The sequence below is a fragment of the Fukomys damarensis genome, unplaced genomic scaffold, assembly GCF_012274545.1.
Source record: "Fukomys damarensis isolate Sample0158 unplaced genomic scaffold, DMR_v1.0_HiC HiC_scaffold_39, whole genome shotgun sequence".
NCBI lineage: Eukaryota > Metazoa > Chordata > Mammalia > Rodentia > Bathyergidae > Fukomys > Fukomys damarensis.
Genome location: NW_022900951.1, coordinates 36,159,632 through 36,169,456, shown reverse-complemented (window position 1 = coordinate 36,169,456; position 9,825 = coordinate 36,159,632). Strand labels below are relative to the sequence as shown.

At 43.1% G+C, this 9,825-nt stretch overlaps 1 non-coding gene and 1 pseudogene across 1 annotated transcript; one reads left to right on the top strand and one right to left on the bottom strand.

Moving 5' to 3' along the window:
• The first annotated feature begins 5,964 nt into the window (after positions 1-5,964).
• Positions 5,965-6,523, top strand: LOC104852807 (annotated as a pseudogene).
• A 1,208-nt stretch (positions 6,524-7,731) lies between these two features.
• LOC117284822 lies at positions 7,732-7,838 on the bottom strand. The gene has a single exon (XR_004515900.1). It is a non-coding gene; the product is annotated as a U6 spliceosomal RNA (small nuclear RNA).
• Between the last annotated feature and the right edge of the window lie 1,987 nt (positions 7,839-9,825).

Here is a 9,825-nt window from a genome sequence, read left to right as displayed (position 1 = left end):
GAAGGTCGGGCTGGGGGGGGGGGGGTGCCCAGGGTGAAGACCCTGACTTGCGAAAGGGCACACCCTGGGGAGTCTCCAGCGCCCTGCCTTCCTGACACCCACTCCCCCCAGCGCTGACGGGGTGATTGACCCTGTCTGTCGCTCGTAAATGAAGGGTTTGGTTCAGGGCCCTTCCTGCCACCCTACTGAATAAATGCGCTGCCCAACGGCCCCGAAAGACACCTCCTAGGAGCCTCTTCCGAAATCGTCGCCCTGCTTTACATCCAAACTAGGGCTCTCTTTGTTTCCCAGAGAAAAACCAGAGCTCCTAGAAGGAAAGGCTGCTTCCAGGTGTTGAATCAACTTCTGAGAGAATCTGGGGTCTCAGAAATAAAGGGTTATCGCGCAGATTCAGATTCTAAAAGGTGAAAGAACTGGTTCTGGAACAAGTTCCCTAAGCACCAGAGAGCAGCTGGGAAACCTAAGGACCAGGGCGTTTTGTAATGAAATGTTGGAGAGAAGAAACACATTGTTTACATTGAGCCTATAGATAGATGGAAGGGGCAGGACACCACGGAGTGGGCAAAGTTCTAGGACGGGAGGGTGGTCCCTAACCTTCTTGCGCAGAACGGGATATTGCCTTGGTGACTAATCTTCAGCACACAGGAAAGGAATGTAGAAGGGTTTTTTTTTTTTTCTTTTTCTTTGTTGATTTTAGCTCGAAGCTATCAGTTAAAATAAATTTATCTTTCCTTCCTCCATTCTCCGGCCTGTAACTCAATTTAAGACATCTCAGAAGTCTTCTGTTATCACAAGTGTGGGGCAGGCAAAATACTGCAAGGTCCTGGAGATTCCTACTAGTTCAGAAAATAAGCCGTCAAAAATGCTTGGCTCAATGCACTGGCCAAAGAGGGACAAGCATCGAAAGAAGAGTGACTGTAATGAATTGAAACACATTAAATTATTTATATGGGGGGGACATATACAGATATACATTTAAATCCATGAGTTTATAATACTTTTAAAAAGGAAACCCCACATCAGTAGACTTTGAAGGCTACTAGGGCATCAGTCTGCAAAGCCCTTAACTAAAGGAAAAGAAGCACGCATTTATCTTACCTTTCCTTTATAAAACAGTCACAATGGGCCAGGGGTGTGGTTCCTTAGCCTGCAAAACACACACACACACACACACACACACACACACACACCACAGCTAATAAATACAGATATAAGAGAATGAGAAAATCACTACATTGCAATCACACCTCAGATCCTACCAATCTTGGCACACACAAACACACACACACACACACCCCACACACACACACCGCCACCCTCCCCACCAGTGTGGCAGGACCAGCACATACTGCTTCCTGCTAGTGTTGATGACAAAAACAAAGCAGAAAGAACCCAAGGCTAATCAAACCTCCAGATCTAACTACCATTTAAAGAAATGGGAAGGATGGAGAAACATGCTGAAAGCCACCAAAGATACTATCGGCTAAATACAGACTGGAAAGTTCTGCAGGGCAAATGATCCCATTTTCCAACAAATTAATAGAGTGAGGGAGAGCAGGAAGGAGACTTCTGCAGTAAGCAAGACTTTTAAGAGACATCAATTAATGCAATTTTTGAACCATTTTGAAACAATCAGAAGAAACAAAATGCAGACTGGTTAGATAACAGAAGAATTGGTTTTCTGTTGGCTGTGACAATACCATTATGGTTCTGTTTTGAAAGTTCTTATCCATTAGGAAAAGTCACAGAAGTATCCGTGGTGAAATGAGATAGTGTCTGGAATCTGATTTAAAATATTCCTACAAAATAAGTGGTAGGATAGACTAGCAAAAACAAGAAGAGCAGAAAGCTGTTAGCTATGGAAAGTGGGTGATGAATATATATGGGGTCTCTACTTTTGTGTATTTTTGAAATTTTTCATCATAGCTTTTAAAACATATGTCCCTCTTGAGGCCCTTTTCATATATATTTAATGCAAAGAAAAATTTCTGGCTTTTTCTCAATTTCCTTTGATGTACCCCTATCAACTTGCCTATATTTCCTTCTTGTGAAAGTGAACGTTACCTGTAAACTGTTGAACTGGAAGGATGAGACAGAAGGATCACAAGTTTGAGCCCAGCCTCAGCAATTTAGTGACTTGGCCCTGGGTTGGATCCCAAGTACCACCCCCCAAAAAAAAAGGGAATAATTAACAATCATCTCTTCTATTTTCAAGACAGAAGGATCACAAGTTCGTCCCCAGCCTGGGCTGCATATAAGACCCTGTCTCAAAGAAAAGTTAAACTAAAGCAGAAAATTCTGAATTTCAAAGTTTTGTGGCCCATTTGATTCCTTAGGGTTGTTATGCTTGTCTTGATTTTTGTTCCTTCAGATAACTTTTAAGACGTGGCTGGCTTGTAAGCAGTAATTTATTTATGTATTTTTTGGGTTTTGTGGTGCTAGGGATGGAACCTAGTAGGTCACACTTGCTAGAAAGGTGCCCTACCGCCAGCTACATCCCCAGGCTTGAATAACAGTTCACTACAGGCCCCATAATATGCACTTTTTGTCTTATATGTCTAAAGTGTCAAGGTGTGAGCAAATTTGTGTTCTTCATTTCACTATAGCCTATGAATGTTCATTCTTGGTTGAAGGGAAGGAGAATGTTTTCGCCATCTCTCAGCTAAATCTCCCCACTTCCCTGCATTCGAGTCCCTTTTCCACCATTTCATTTTCTACTTTTATAAAATGGAGCTATTTTACTTCTTCCTAATTAAAGCTTATGGAAGCACTTTTAAAGAAGATCCTAAGATGTAAGATATAGAAAAGTGAAAACTATCATTAATGTATTTTAATCAGCACATTTAAATCCCCACATAGACACACCCACCCCTTCGTTCAAGCAAAGGTGTAATTCACAGTGATGATGTCATAATCATAGATCTCTGCTCTCATCCTGAAAGCTGCAAAGTTTCCAAATACTTACTAAACTCCTGCTGGGACATTTTTAGTATATGTGCTGCAGAAGCGAGCACCTGCTGAGACTTTTAAAACATACTAAATAACTACAAAATTCCCATATCTGACTGAAAGTGTGAACAAAGAGCCCTTTTTTGTCAACATAGTAAATGGATATTAAAAGTGGCCATCCTTGGCCAGGGATTTAGCTCAGTGGTGCTGCCACCTGCCTTGAAAGCGCAAGGTCCTGAGTTGGATCCCTGGTACAAAAAAAAAAAAAAAAAAAAAAAAAAGCGGTCATCCTGGCATAGTAGCACATACCTGCAATCCCCAGCACTTGGGGGAGGCTGAGGCAGGCCGATGAGAGAGTTCAAGGCCAGCCTGAGCTACATAGCAAGATTCCGTCTGAAAACAAAAAGTGGCTGTCCCATAAGGTACAGTCTGTCAAAAACACAGGGATGGGGTACTAAAACAAAGTGCTGAAATTGTTTGTTTGAAAACAGCCTACTACCAGGACTCCCAGAGCCCTAGCTCTGCTTTTTACATCTTCACTGGGAAGGGAGGAGTTGCACGATTCCTGGCTCCTGGCATCTGTAGAGGGATGATGAAAACTCTCCAGTCACTAAATGCCAAGCCCTCTGGAAATACTGCCCAGGGCAATGACAATCCAGCTACCGCCTTGCATCTCTTTGAAATTCTAATACGCGAAGTTCAAATCCTCTTGTGGTGGGAAACCCTGGATCTTTTTCTAGAATCTACAGAGATTCCCCTGGAATAGTGAGATGGGGCAAAAGAACCTTTCATTTTACCTAGTGACTTTGGGTTCTGATTTCCGGCTAGCTCAGAATTCTCGCTCCCCCATATTTCACCTCGGGCATTCTCTGCACAACACTTATATCACCACTAGCATGTAATAAAACTCCCCTTCCTCGATTTCCCCAAAACAGCACTCACCAAGGCTGCTTGGAATGTTAGTAGAGGTTTACTGAGGATTTGGAGGCAGCCCCAGGGTGCCACCCCGCAGGAGAGCCCAGAGGAGAATTTAAAACCGCGGTAGAAGGGCGGGATCCTTTCTTCTCCCTCCCCCGCTCCAGCCCCTCCCTCTCCTCAGCCTCCTTTGTTCCGGTCCCTCGCTCCCGCACCGCCAATTCCTCCAATCGCCATTCTTTTCTAATGCTGAGCAGTCCAGTTTTCTCTTTGTCTCATCCTGGGCTCGGCAGCCCAGCTAATCTTGCTCTAACCACAAGGGTCTGTTGGTGTTTTTCTGACAAAGACAGCTTCCCTAAGAAGATTCGTGCTCAGACGCTTTTGAGCAGCAATTCTCGGGAAAACCCATCCATCCCGAATGGTGGTTTAACTCTGCAGCCCCCAGGCTTTTTGACGCTCAGGATTTTTTTACTCTAGTAAAAATCAATTGAGGATCCCAACGAGTTTTTGTTCATGATGGTTATATCTATCAACATTTACTGTGGTAGAAATTCAAACTAAGAATTTTTAAATGCATATTTATTCATGTATTTTAAAATGTTATTCAGGGTTGGGGATGCGGCTGGGCGGCAGAGCGCTTGCCTAGCACTCCAAGGCCCTGGGTGCCCTCCCAGCACCGCAAAAACAACAAATCATATGCTTATTTTATGCTAATATAAATACGTTATGTTTTATGAAATAGTTTCCAAAACAAAAAAGGTCAAGCCGGGGATTTAGCTCAGTGGTTCCGCCACTAGCCTTGCAAGCGCAAGGTACTGAGTTCCACCCCGGTACCAAAAAAAAAAAAAAAAAAAATAAAAAATGAAATTGTTCAAGGTACTGAGTTCCACCCCGGTACCAAAAAAAAAAAAAAAAAAATGACAAAAATGACATTGTTTTACATTTTTGCAATTATCTTTCTTGCCTGACTGAAGATAACCCGGTTGCCTACCTGCTTCTCCCATCTGTTCAAGAGATAAACATCCTATAGCCACGGGGGTGGGGGGGAGCTCGAAAGCTTGAGAGAGAAGGGTCAAAAAGGCAAATGTCGCGATGTCAAACAAATTTCCATAAATATCAAGCTAAAAATGCCCACTATGATGTGGCACAGGTAACACAGCTCTTTCAGGATCTGCCGTCATCCCAAAGTAAAATTTCCAGACAATTACAGATTTGTAAGCAGTAAGATGCAAATGAGACATCAGTACATTGTAACATGAACAAAGGGCAAGAGTTTGGCAAGAAAAAGTGAATATTTTGAGAAATAATTGGTACAGAGTGAATGCCAATATCTAGAACCATAGATGATAGAGGAGGAGCAGGGAGCAAAGTATAAAGTGTTAAAAATTAGACTTTTGGGATCGGGGATTTAGCTCAGTGTTGCTGCTGCCTGCCTTGCAAGCTAAAGGACCCAAGTTCGATCCCAGGTACCAAAACAAACAAAAGAACTAGACTTTTAATATCTACACACAAGGGCTGAGGGTATACGTCAATGGTGGAGCACTTGCCTAATATACCTGAGGCTGGCATTTAATCCCCAGCTCTGAAAAGAAAAAGAAAGTGTGCACACAAGAATTCAAAGTATCCAGCCAGGCATAGTGGCACATGTCTGTAATCCCAGCTATTCAGGAGGCTGAGACAGGAGGATCAAAAGTCTGAGGTCACCCTGCCTCACGGAAGGTGGTGAGGCCACAGACCCGAAGAACTGCATGATTCATTGAATCCTGGGGCTGTCATACCATGGCTGAAACAGACACTGACAGAAACCAGATTGAGAAACTCCTAAAAAGAGTACAAGAACTGGAGCAGGAAGTACAAAGACTTAAAAAAGAACAACCCCACAACATCAAAGGCCCAAACGTTAAAGAAAATTCTTCAAGATCTGGAAAAGCTAAGCGTGCATTTGATTTCAGTGCCCACAGCCAAAGACATGTAGCTGGAAGAATAGTCTATCTGGGCTGGGGATACCAGGGCTTTGCTGGTCAGGAAAACACTGACAATACCATTGAAGAGAAACTGTTTGAGGTCAACGGACAAAGGAGTTAGCGCCTTTGGACAGGGATGGAGAAGCCAGAAGTTATTGATGAGCTGCTGAACATAGAGAAAAATCCCCAGAAGCCTTGATATAGTGTGGCTGTAGAATTTCCTCTAATCTTGTATGACTGTAAGTTTGAAAATATCAAGTGGATCTATGATCAGGAGATTCAGGGGTTCAATGTTACTCACCTACAGCAACTATGGGCTAATCGAGCTGTCAAAAGTCACATGATGTTTGATATACTGCAAGGACTGGACTCTGTTGTGTAGAACAGGGGCAAACATGGATGGAACAACAGAATGGAGAAACATTAAGCCCTCTGTCATAAAGCAGACTGGTCCCTTTGTAGAAGGAGTGAAAATGCACAAATATAGGCCCCTTATGGATCACCCTAAATGCCAAGGAATGGAATCCCGAATCCAGCATTTTATTCGTAGAGGACGCATTCAACATCCACATTTATTCCATAAGGAAGAAACAAAAGCTAAAAGGGATGGACATGACACACTGGAAGAAGAGAATACTCCTTTGGAGAAACCAAAAAGGGTCTGTGTAGATGCAGAAATTAAGAGCATCATTTAATTATAGCAAACTTCCTAGGATCTAGGAGACAACTTGGTAGTGTAGGTAGGTAGAAAAGAAATTTTAAAAAGTTTTACTGCAAGAAGTTATATAAATTCTGATGATCAGCTCATTAAAAAAGAACTGTAAGGCCTGATTAAGGAAGCTCTTCCTTAAATAAAAGACCAAGTTGGGCATGGTGGTGCATGCATACAATCCCAGAACTCAGGAGGCTGAGGCAGGAGGACTGCTGTGAGTTCAGGTACAGCTTGGGCTATATAATGAGTTCAAGGCCAGTCTGAACTGTGTCGTGAGACCCTGTTTCATGAAACAAAATGGAAAAAACAAAAAAACAAAAAAAAGTGAGAGACCAGCATTTTCTCATTCCCATCCAAAGGATTAAGAGGTGAAAAAAGCAAAAAGCATTTAAGCATTTGTAATTTATGTATATCTGGGAACCTGTGCCTTGTGTTTAAATTCATTAAAGTCTGATCTCATAAGGGTCAAAAAAAAAAAAAGCTTGAGGTCAGCCTGAGGTAGAGTAGGGCTGGAAGAAAATCCATCAAAGTGTAATCTTTCAGAGTCATAAAACCCAGGGCACATGCACAGAACACAGAATCCAAAATGACTCTGTAGTCCCTTGAACACTGTACATGGAACCAATCAGAAAAATGCTACTTTTTATTAGTACATGTTTGCAGTCCATGAAGTTTACAATCATCCTGGTGAGTGTTTACATGTACATACCATAGCTTGCTTCTTTTTTCATCTCTTTCCCCTTCCCTTCCCCTTCCTCCATCCTCCTCCAATTCATCTATCCCATTTTTCATGCTTGTTGCTATTATTACGCTTACCTCGAATTATGGCTGGCAGGTAGTGTTTACATTGAGGTTCTGAGGTTCCTGTACATGACATATCTTTATTCTAATTTCCCCACCACCACCCCTTGCCCTTGTTCCCTTGGACCACTTCCCTATTGCAAGAGTTCCAGCTGCTAGTCCCCTTCTGTCCATCCCTTATCCATCCTCTTTGTACTTTGCCTCACTCAAATGAGAGATACCATATGGCATTTAAACTTGTGTGTCTGGTTTATTTCACTCAACATTATATTTTCCAGGTACATCCATTTGCCTTCAGATGTCTCAAATCTGTCATTCTTTATAGCAGAGTAGTAGTCTATTATATTCAGATACTACATTTTCTTTATCCAATCACCTGTTAATGGGTATAAAAATATGAAACACTTCGCGAATTTGCGTGTCATCCTTACACAGGGGCCATGTTTATCTTCTGCGTATCGTCCCTATTTTAGTATATGTGCTGCCGAAGGGAGCACGAAAAATGCTATTTTTAATTCTTCGGTTTTGTTTCTTTTTTTTTTTGGTTTTGTTTGTTGGTTGGTTTGTTTGTTTTGTTTTTGGTACCGGGGATTGAACTTGGGTCCTTGGGCTTGCAAGGCTGGCCACCGAACCGCTGAGCTAAATCCCCGGCCCTTTAATTCTTCTTTTACCTCTGCTGTGAAACCAAGCAAATCTTTGATAGAACAGTGGAAATCCGGCGCCAGGCCAAGTGAGCTTCTGATGGAACAGCAGCCGCAACGATCTATCTACGTAAGGGAGAAGCCAATCTAGGAATTTCGGACACAATAAACTGTACCCAAGGCCGCTGTGAATCGGTCCGCAGGCCCGCTGTGCTCTGCAGAGCATACTTTCTTTCTGCCTTCAATAAATGTTAGTCCCTTTCAGCCGGTTCTGGGGTCCTGGGTTTCCTTCCAGAGCTGGTTTCTAGGTTCTTCTTGACTTGAACAAAGAATTGGACAAAACAAGCCCAAAAGGTAGCAAGGTTTTATGTTTATTAAAGGTAGGAAAGGAAAACGAGCTCTGCAGAGCACGTTTGGGCCGAGTAAAAATAGGAAAAATGTAGACTGCAGCGAGAGAGAATACTGAAGATGAGAGAACATACTGGCCCAAGACGAAGGTTCTTTTGAACCTCCTACTCCTCTGAGGTCAAGCTAGGTGTTGCTATGGAAAATTCGCTCGAGTTCTAGCGAGAAGAATGGAAGCCAGCCCTTTGATTGGTTCCAAAAACCGGGCTTTGGGAACTGTTCTGCTCTTGTGTCCTGGGACTTTGCGATTAACAGATCACGCCCACTTCCCCCTCTAGTCGCTGAGGACCGCTCCTGCTTCATCTCACTTCTTTTCTGTGCCTTGTCCCAGTCTTTGTTCTGGACATCAAGAACCTGGAAAGAATTTCCCTGGGACCCAAAGGCCGCTAACAAGCCTGGTACCTCAGTAGGACCCTGTGTTAAAATAAAAGATTTTTTAAAAGAACTGGGAGGGCCGGGGATTTAGCACAGTGGCAATGTTCCTGCCTTGCAAGTTCAGGGTCCCCAGTTCTATCCCCGGGACCACAAATAAATTTAGATAAATAAATAAAAATAAAAATGCTAGGAGCCAGGCATGGTTGTGCATGCCTGTAATCCCAGCACTGGGGAGGCTGAGGCAGTCCATCCCGGGCTACATGAATTGAAGGCCAGCCTGAGTTACATAGCGAGACCCTGTATCAAAAATCCCACGGGGCGGGGGCGGAGATGGACCACAGCAGCGCAGCTCCTGCTTGGCAAACTTGAGGCCCTGGGTTGTTTCTGGTAAAAAGAAACAAACAAACAAACAAAACAAAGTGGGTGGGGTGAGGGGATGTAGGCCAGTGGTAGAGTGCTTCTGGGTTCATTCCCCAGAACCTCCGAAACAAAGGGAGAGGAGGGGAGGGGAGGGATATAACCAGTTTGCAAAAGCCTAATCGGTTAAAAATTTCAGAATAACAGATTGGTTGAAGTTTTCTTTTGACGTAACCAAAAGGAAACAAGGATGTGAGTATGATCTGGTTGTGACATCTGTCACCCATTGATCCCCAGGGTTGATGCAGCCGGATGTGGGCAGGTGGCCCTGTTCCTCCCTCACACATTACCCTGAAGGAACTTCCAAGCAAGCTCTCAAGGTTCAGAAGGAAGCAAAGGGCTTTTTTAAATGCCCCATATAAACTCCACAAATTGAAAAGAAGAGAAAAAGTTAAAAATGAAAACTTAAAAGGAAGTAGAGTATGGTAAAATTTCATCAATGAAAGCATTAAATATCCACCAGCTGAACTCTCTTATAAAAAGGAAGCAGCTTACTGTTAAAAGCACAAAATCTAGCCAGGGATTTAGCTCAGTGGTGCCGCTGCCTGCCTCACAAGCGCAAGGACCCGAGTTTGACCAACGGTATCAGAAAAAAAGCAATATTAAAAAAGTACAAAATCTAATAATTTGTTGCCTGCAAGAGGTA